The sequence below is a fragment of the Tupaia chinensis genome, unplaced genomic scaffold, assembly GCF_000334495.1.
Source record: "Tupaia chinensis unplaced genomic scaffold, TupChi_1.0 Scaffold138080_1, whole genome shotgun sequence".
In the NCBI taxonomy this organism is placed as follows: domain Eukaryota; kingdom Metazoa; phylum Chordata; class Mammalia; order Scandentia; family Tupaiidae; genus Tupaia; species Tupaia belangeri.
This window is the reverse complement of record NW_006197981.1, coordinates 398606-408247: the sequence shown is the minus strand read 5'-3', so window position 1 is coordinate 408247 and position 9642 is coordinate 398606.

Below are 9642 nucleotides of genomic sequence, written 5' to 3'. Positions count from 1 at the left end.
ACCTCCACTGCCCCCCAGATTCTCCAGCCTCGGCTCCCATCCCCCCACCTTCCTGAGAGCGCTTGGTGGTCTCTTCTGTCTACACCTCCAGCTCTCGGCCCCAGTGTGCACACTGCCTGTCTACACCTCCAGCTCCCGGCCCCAGTGTGCAGGTCGGGCGGCCGGCCAGCCTTCGTCGAAGCCCTGCCGTCCAGACTGGGCAGCCGTGTGCTCGGAAAGTCGGGCCCTCTGTTGAGGTGCGGCCCACGGAGGGGCCACCTTGCAGGATGCAGACGGATGATCCGTCACTGCACACAGAGGCCGGAAGTGCCCGGTGTGGTCGGTGTGACGCAGGGCAGCGACTGCTGTCATCGGATCACTGTTTCTTGTTCCCCCCACTTCCCATGGGCCCCAGCAGGGGTGTCTCTCGCCCCAGGGCGTTCTGCACTGTGGCTTCCAAACGTGGAATCCAAGCTTGGCATCTGCTCCGGAGCCACTGTGGGGCTGTGCCTGCACCCCATCTGCCCCACAGGGGCCACTGGCCCCCGGCCCCTCGGCCCTCCGCGGTCCCGGTGCGCCGTGCTTGTCCGCAGCTCCGGGGTACTCCTCAGTGCCGATCGTCCACACTGCCCCTTCTTCCTTTCAGAAACGGCTCCCCTTCACTAACCGCCCAGCTGCCAGTACGATCCAGAACACAGAACACAGGCTACCGACCCCCCGTGCCTTGGGAACCCCGATAAAGCACCAGCCTATACTCGCGAAGTCCTCGGTGAAGGCCTTTCTTTCCAGGCTGCCTCGCTGTGTGTATTTTCACTATTCGCGTCCGTGGTCATCTTCCTGTGCCCGGACGGTCTGCTCCTCGGGGAGAGCACGTGTCTTTGTGTGCCCGTCGGCTGGCACAGGCGTCACGCCCAGCAGCCGGTGCTCGGTGACAGCCCGTGAGTGCACACTGGTCTGTGTGTCAGAGCAGAGCCACGCTGACCACTGCTCTGCAGAACAGACTCATTTTCAAGGCCACTGCCCAGGCGGCCCCGGGGGACACAAAGGGATTTAGATCTCCCCCTTCTCCAGGCTTCAGAGCTCCTTCACAGACTGCAAAGTAAAGAGCTGGTCTCATCCTAGTAAATATTTGTAAGTGTTTGTTGACGGAGGAGGAAAATAAAGAGTAAACATTTGCTGACTAGGAAGACAACAATGACCACGCCCGACCCCACTTGCTGCGAGAAGCAGAGGGCGATGGTAAATAGAGCGTTTCTGGCAGAGACAGCCCACCTAGGCGCCGGAGAGGTGGGCTCCTTGGAGTGAGCGGGGCGGGGGACACGTTCTTTATCTCTGTAAAGCAGCCCTGTCTCTATTACACTTGGCGTAGATTACAATGGCTGACTGTGGTTCGAGTCCCAGACCTGGAAGCTGGGAACTCACGCCGGGCATGTGTGCATGTGTGTCCAAAATCCTGAGAGGAGAAGTGAGAAGGGATTGCAGTGTGGCCACGCCCCTGGGGGTGACTTCTCACTTTCTGTCTCTCTGTCTCTCTCTATCTCTCTGGTGAGCACATATGCCCTATAGCAACAATCTCTCTTTAAAAACCAAACAAAGAATTCAAATTAAGTTACTCTTTACGTCCTTCGTGTCCCCCGGTGTAGTGACATACGTGAAATGCCGTGTGCGCCCAGAAGTGGTTTCTAGGGATGACCGAGGTCCCGTGAGGCGTCCACGTTGAGGGGACAGGGGTCTTTGACAAACTCAGGGACAGAGTGTGCTGTGAAAACCACATACATCTGGAAAAATGTTCCACCGAGGTAAACTCATACTTTCAAGCATTTTTCATGAAGTTTTGAAGTCCCTCATGTCACTGTGAGCTGCACAGGGAGGAAGAGGCCCTCGGTGATGGGCAAAGCAGGAGGCCATGCACCCCGTGGAGGCCCCACTGTGTCCTGGCACCGTCTACCCAGGGACCCGAGCAGGGCAGCTTCTGTCCGGGCAGGGGCTACTGCTACTGACTGAGACGCTGAGGATGGGGCAGGTGTGGGCACGTCTGTCCACTTGCAGTCCTGCTGCGTTTCCTCCGGTCCTGCTGCGTTTCCTCCCGTCCTGCTGCGTTTCCTCCCGTCCTGCTGCGTTTCCTGGGGGTGCTTCGGAATGCAGACAGGGCGGAAGGAGAAGCACAGCTTTTTCTGTTGTCCTCCCGCTGTTGCCTCCAGGCAGTGTGTCCCGAGTGCAGGTACTGCTCAGAGCCGCCCGACGGCCCCTGCGCATTCCCTGAGCCCCGACGTCTGCCTGGCCGCAGCGCCGTCCACACCGCAGGGTGCTGGAAGGTGATGGCAGCTCTCGGCTCTCGAGATGTGGCCCAGGCGTGTGTGTGTTGTGTTTCTAAGTGCCATACTTGCGGGGGCACCCAGGCAGGAGCAGGGGCTCAGAGTCTGAGCCGCAGCTCGCAGGCCCCAGCAGCCCGCAGGCACCCCCGGCCCGCGTCTCGCTCCTCGCCCTGGCTGCATGTGAGCCCACAGGCCCCCCAGGGTGTTGGAAAGGGGACTAGTCACTGGTCCCTGCCGGTGTGGCGATTCACACACCTGCTCACCATGAATTCGGATTCCCAGCTTCTCCTGAGCTGTCTGGGAGCTGCCAGGGCTGCTGTACCAAATCCTCCCGCCCTGAGACAGGGGCCCTCCCATCCCCGGCCTCGCCCACCTGGACGGGTGGTCAGCTGTCTCCCTCTCTGCTCGTCCATGGGGGATCCCGGGCCGCCCCTTCTCATCTTTCCCCTGGCACTCCTTAAATGGGACCAGGTGCGGATCTTCCCGTCCACACCCGCAGAACACCCAGGCAGTGGTTCGGCGGTCGAGGGACTCTCCACGTGGCTGGGTTTCCTAGCCAGCAGGGGCTCGCACTGTCCTGCTCACCAGCTCCTGCTGGTGGCCAGCCGGCCCTGCACAGAGGAGCAGGAGACTGGGGATCCCAGCCCTGCCCCTGCCTTACCGACTGGGGCCATGACCTCCCTCCCAAGGGGAAACCATCACCTGTGGGTTGAGAGGTGTTCAGAGGCCTTCGTCTAAGGGCAGTCATCGCCGACCCCGGTCTCCAGAGTAGTCTCCAGAGCCGATGCCTCCTCAGGGCTGCCCTGACCCTAAGTAAAGGCCGGGGAACTCCGGGCCCTCAGTCTGGGCAGACAGCTCCATGGCAGGCTCCCTGCACATCCCACTGGCGGAGTGAGGACTGGCTCCCATGGTGGGCCTGCCTGGTTCCCTGTGTGGGGCGCGGGGCCCTGCCTCCCCCACAGCACTGTCCTGCACTGGTCCCAGCTCCCCTCAGGGCACCACCCCACCCAGCCTGCCTCACGCTGAAGAGCCAGGACTGGGAGACAGGGGTCTCGGAGACCCCAACCCACTGAGGGGCCAGACAGAGACTCAGGCTCTCAAGGCCACTTCTCCTCTCCCATGGACGGTGGGATGTCCAGGGGTTCATGGGAAGAGGAACTCGAGTGTGAGCTTGTTTTGGTGCAAAAGGGTCTTGGCATCCATGCCTAGTTTTCCATAACCCAGTTCCAGATGAAGTTGTGGAAGGCAGATGGCAGTAGGTTGCCTAAGAAAGAAGCACTGGCTTCTAGCTCCGCCCGGGAAGTTGTTGAAGGTGGACGAAGACAGATGATGTCGGCATGCACGTCGCTCAGCGGAGCCCCGGGTCTTGCCTCGTTTCTCTCCTCTTTAACGCTGTGAGTGATGGCCGGGGCAGACCTGTCACACACACAGCACGTGTGTAAAGGGTGGCAGGAGCCAGGACGGTGTGCGGTGGTCAGGGCGCCGTGGAAGCGTCGGGGAGCGAGCTGGATGTGCACCGCGTGATGCCAAGTCAAGGGTGAGCGTGTTTGGTCAGGGTGTGATCCTACGCGCTGTCTACACCCTGAAAGACCACGCTGTACCCCACGAAGAGCATGGCACTTACAGGAGAGCCAGAAACTCAGTAACAGTAAACGTAAACCCAGCGTATGCGGTCGGTGTGAGCAGAAGTCCGGTCCCCAGTGTTTATACAATCCCCACCGTGGGACACCGGTGTTCTGGGGACAAGGAGGGCAGGGGAGGTTTGCACTCTCTGGGGGGTGCTATTTTCAACCCTTCTCCGATGGGAGGGCAGAGGCTTTGGAGGCTCGCCCGGGCTGGCTGCAGCTCCGGCCCCGTGCCAGTTAAAGCCTCCGTGCGGTGCGTGTTCTCAGCTCCGTGTGGCAGACGAGGGTAGTGCAAGTGGGAAACTGCCCATGGCGTGTCTGTGCCGACATCGCACACGGTGATGAGAGGAGGCTCTGTACTCGCTTCCTTTTGTTTCCGAAGGATGGCGGAGTAGGGTAGCCGACCGCCGGGCGCCAGCGAAGGGTGCACAGTTCCTCCTCACGCTCCCTGCCAGCCCCGGGTGCCCTGGCCGCAGCTCCTGGACGAGACTGTACTCAGCAGAGGCTTAGAGAGTGACACATTAGTGCCCGTCCACTGACCGAACGCTTTCTTCCCTGTGTGGCCGGTTCCCGGGCCTCCTTTATCCTCTGGCTCCACAGACTCCGCTCGGCCAGCGTTGGCTCCTGGAGCAGCTCGCCACCCTCAGGCCTGCTCGAACCCCGCGATCCCAGAATCGACTCCTGGGTCCCACTCGCTGCCCGAGATGAGCCCTCGGTCTGTCGACTCTGTGTGGACAACGGGAAGTTGGTGACAGTCACGTGGTCGGGGGCTGGTCGAGCAGCTACGACACGTATCCAGGGCAGTTCACCGACGCTTTCTCCACTCTGTGCTTCCTCATAGACGGCCCCTGAGTCCTCCCCGTTCAGTTCTCATCGCAGACACGCCAGCGTGGGTGACGAGCACTCTCGAGGGTGAAAACGGCTCCCAGACGGGCTTTTCACATTCAGTCTCACTCCCTGCCCTGTGGTCGTCCACGCAGAGACCGCTCAGCTCACGGGTCTCACCGCCCCTGCTCTGCACTAAACGTGTTGCTGCCGCCCGTCGCTAATTCGATGCAGTCCGGGTCTCTGGTCGCGGCCAGCCTGCGAGTCCTGCGTGACCATTCCTGGGAATGAATAAATCCACAGTTCTTACTCTGCGGGTTCGTCCCTTCCCTCCACCCACACGGTCTCATTCCGGGGTTTCGTCGTTTGTGTTTTACACACAAAGGGCCTTTCTAGTTCAGGGTACTTGTGCTCACTACTGCTGCCACTTCTTCCTCTGGAAAACAGCCTCTGTTCATCACCTCATTTTCATTGTTTTAAAATCTCGACTTGGGCGGTTAGCAGGTGGTCAAGCCACTGACTCCCACGACTGACGCCTCGGTTTGAGTTCTGCACCCAGTGGCTTGAAAAACACGCCAGGCACGTGTGTGTGCACCCAGGATCTGGACAGGAGAATGGAGGCGAAGGGACCGTGCTGCGGCCACCGCCCTGTGGAGGGGTTGCTCACAGCCGCTCCTCTGGCAAGCACACGTGCCCCGGATCGAGAGCTAGAAGGCCCTTGGTGTGACCATCACACGCTCACTTCATCGTGAAACTCCTCTGCCCCTGGACCGGTGCTCCCCCACTCACTCTCACTGTGTGGGCACGGCTCCTGGTGAAGTAAACCGCTCGATGAACTCGAGGACGGAGGCTGAGCTCCCAGGTGGGAGACTTCTGCAGACATTCTCCGGCCAGGTGCGGTGTGCGGGGACCTCCTGCCATCCTTCTGACCTACCACGGAGTGGAGGAGGAGCTCTCCGCCCCGGAAACCCACCACTGCCCCCCGCCGGGGTCCAGTCGACGTCCACACCCATAGAGCCTGTGGGCATCACGTGTCCGCACCGGACGTGGTGAAAACGGCACTTCCTTCTGCAGTCCCCACCCCAAACCCATGGCCCAGTTCAACCTTGAGACGAACAAGTCCCAGGAGTGGCTCGTCCTACGCAAGAGCTGACCCGTACCCCTGGAACGTGTCTTGGTCACCAGCGATGAGGGCTGGAGAAGCTCCCAGCCAGGAGGACCCCGAGGACGGCTGGGAGGGCGGTCGGGAATCCGGAGTCCGCCATTCTTCACCTAGAAGGCATCCTCAGTCATGGCCAAGCACCGTGCCGACACGCTGGGATCGGCTCCTCTCGCCTCGCGGAGGAAGTCCTGGAGGAACTGGGTGTGGGCCGAAGCAAGGCCTGTGCCGTGCCCCGTTCCTCTGACAGTCTGTTCACCCCGCCAGCGTGCCCCGGGCGCTGTCACCTGTGCACATGGCGTCGCTCCCCCCATCCGTGCTCATGCGTGGCCTGCATTACCGAAGCTTCTGGAACCCGTGTCCAGGAAGCCGCACCTGGGGGCCGGGAACCGAGACCACGTCTCAGCACGTGGGGTCCCTGGCGGTGTCACCGGACCTCCTGTGGTCCCACGGCATGCGGGGCCCCCTGAGCGCACCACGTGGGTGTCTTAGAGGCCACAGAGTACACCTGCTCCGGAAATCACCCCCTGGCAGGCCTCCTGGGAGCCCTTGGTGCTGAGTCATCCATGCTGAGCCGTGCATGCTGAGTGGTTGGTGCTGAGTCATCTGTGCTGAGTCCTTAGTGCTGAGCCCTCAGTGCTGAGTCATTCATGTTGAGTCCTTAGTGCTGAGCCCTCAGTGCTGAGTCATTCATGTTGAGTCCTTAGTGCTGAGCCCTCTGTGCTGAGTCATTCATGTTGAGTCCTTAGTGCTGAGCCCTCAGTGCTGAGTCATTCATGTTGAGTCCTTAGTGCTGAGCCCTCTGTGCTCAGTCTTCTGTACTGAGCTGTCGGTGCTGAGTCCTGTGCTGAGTGATCCGTGCTAAGCCCTCGGTACTGAGTCATCTGTGCGGAGTCTTCTGTGCTGAGCCATCCGGCCTGAGCTGTCGGTGCTGAGTGGTCGGTACTGAGCCCTCGGTACAGGCTGGGGCATAAATCGGGATCTCCCGCCCGGACCTGGCTTTCTCCTGGAACCACCCACGCAGAGATGCCCTACTCGGCGCTGGTGGGCACGGCATTGCAGGCTTACTTCTCACTTTGCATAGACTCGTGGAACGTCAGCAGTGAGAGCCGTGCTGCCCTGGGATGTGCCAGCACCTTAGCTCTCCTGAGCACTGGCTTACTGGTGGCACATCATATGCGATGAGGTCTGGCACAGCCGAGTCAGCACCTCACCGGCAAGGCCGCGGCGTCTGCTCCGAGTGCCCGCGGCTGTCCAGTGCCAGAACGGTCCCGTCTAGGACTCAGGCTGTCCAGCCCCTGAGGCTCAAGGACAGCTGGCTGTGGCCCCATCTTCGGCACTTGCCTTCTTTCTAGGACTTGAGTCACTTTGTCAAGGGCATGCAGGTAGCTCTCAGGGACGGTGGCACAGCATGGCATCCTGGTGTCACTTCCAAGTGATGGCCACACCCCACAGCCCTTTGCCCTTCCTCAGTCCTCACCGCTTCTCCTAGGGCTCTGCAGTAGCCCTGCTCTGCGGAGAGCCCCAGGGTGACAGTTACTGTGCTGGTCAGCTCAGGGGGCAGCTGGGACCTGCCAGCGCTGCAGCCGCGGTGGCAGCCGGCCTGCAGAGAGCTCTGAGGCAGCACTGAAGGAGGAGCGCCTGTCTCGGGTTCCTCTCCGGAGTCAGCAGTGCAGCGGTGTGAGCCCTGAGGAAAGGCAAGAACGGTTCTGCTCGGAACACGCGTTTGGAGAAACGTTTGGTGCGATGGCCACAGCCGTTACCCGGATGTCAGAGAGCGCTCTCCTAATGCTTCTTTGTTTTGGAACAAAATTTGAAGTAGTTGTCCTGCTTTCCTTCCTGAGCTGGCGAAATGGGAAGTGAGGAGTGGAAGTGCCCAGAATTCCAGCAGGAAGTTGGAGGGGAAGGAATCGCAGGACGGCCGCCCTGGGATGGTTTTCTCGCTTTCCCTCTCACTCTGCCGCTTTCTGGCCGGCCTAGGTGCCCTGTAGCAAAACCGAAGAAGAGGCGGTGGAGGAGGGGGGCACTTAAATGAGGCCTAGCCTGCGGGTGGGACCAACTCAGCCTGGGGGCCGCCATGACATGGCACTTAAGGTGCTGGACCCTACATGGCTGACTGCAGGGTTTGAGTCCTGGACCTGGCAGCTTGAAAATCATGCTGGGTGTGTGTGCATGTGCATGTCCGAAATCCTGAGGGAGACTGGAGGATGAGGGATTGCGGCACGCCTACGTCCCCGGGAGGGGCGAGCTCTCACTTTCCCTGTCTGTCTCTCTGGCAAGGGCGTGTGCCCGATGGCAAAAAACAAACAAACAGCAAATAACAAGCGGTAACTCCGTTCACGGAAACCGCAGCAGAGACAGAAATGACCCAGTTGTTCTCTGACAAAGCTGCGATCACCCCTCTCCATTCCTCGTCCCCGGAGAGCGTGGCTGGTTGGTGCAGGCGTCGGCCACCACGTGGCTCCCGTCCCTCCTCACTGCCATCACGCACCTCCGGAGGCACGTGGGGCTGGGTTTGCGTGCCGAGTCCAGGCTCTGTTCTGTGGGCTGACCGGGGCGCTCCTCGCCTCCTGCCAGCTCGGGTACACGTGCCTTTTCTGGTGTCTCATCCCGTGACGGCTGGAGGGAGGAGGGTCGCCGTGGAAAAAGGACCCATTCCCAGAAATGTCACCTCACTGTTGAAATTAAAAACAAACAACTGCTCCTGGGGCCAGCAGATGACACAGCGGTTATATCACTGGGTGCCCACGGGGCCGACTGCAGTTCGAGTCCCAGACCTAGAGGCTTGAAACTCACACCAGGCGTGTATGCGGTGTACCCAAAATCTGAAGAGGAGGATGGAGGAGAAGGGCCTGCAGGGTGGCCATCGTCCCTGGGGGCGATTTCTCACTTTCTGTCTCTCTGTCTCTCTATGAAAAGCCAGGTGCCCTATAGCCAAAATCTCTCTCAAAAAAATAATTGTTTCTGAATATTGTCAGTGAACATCAAATAACTCTTCTAGAATCATAAAAGACAACACTGACAAACTTGTGCCGAGGAGTGTGAAAAACGAGCATGAGGCTGGGGTCGGGGCCGGAGCCCCGCGTTGCTGTGAGGCTGGGGGAGCTCAGCATCGGGTCTGGAGGGGCTCGGGCGTGCTCTGGAGACACATGCCTTTCCGCCTTCGCTGGGTTCTTCAGCAGCGGGAGGGAAGCGGCCCGCGGGCCTGTGAGAAAGGAGCAGGGAGGGGGTGGGCACCTGAGAGGGCCAATCCGGGGACCTCTGCCCTGAGGCCTAGGGGAGCCCGACGTCCAGAGCGGCCATGAGTCGGTGTCGGGCCTGAGCCCAGCCCGCGACGGGAGGCTCCTCGGCCGTCTAGTGTGTGAGGGAGCAGCCGAGAGCAGGCGAACCCGGCTCAGGGCGCGGGTGGTCCTGGCCACTCTCGGTGGCCGAATGCCTGGAGGCTCTGGAGCAAGCCCAGCCTCCGGGCAGAGGGGCTCAGGCTGCCGTCCAGTCAGCGCGACCAGGGCAGGCTCCTCCGTGTTAGAGGACGGCGTGGTTTTGATCCCAGACTCCGAGCTCGTTTGTCTGATTGTTCTGGTCCATGTGAGCACCGGTGGGAGACACGCTCACACCGGCGGGAGACACGCTCACACCGGCGGGAGACACGCTCACACCGGTGGGAGACACGCTCACACCGGTGGGAGACACGCTCACACCAGCGGGAGACACGCTCACACTGGCGGGGGCCACACACCCA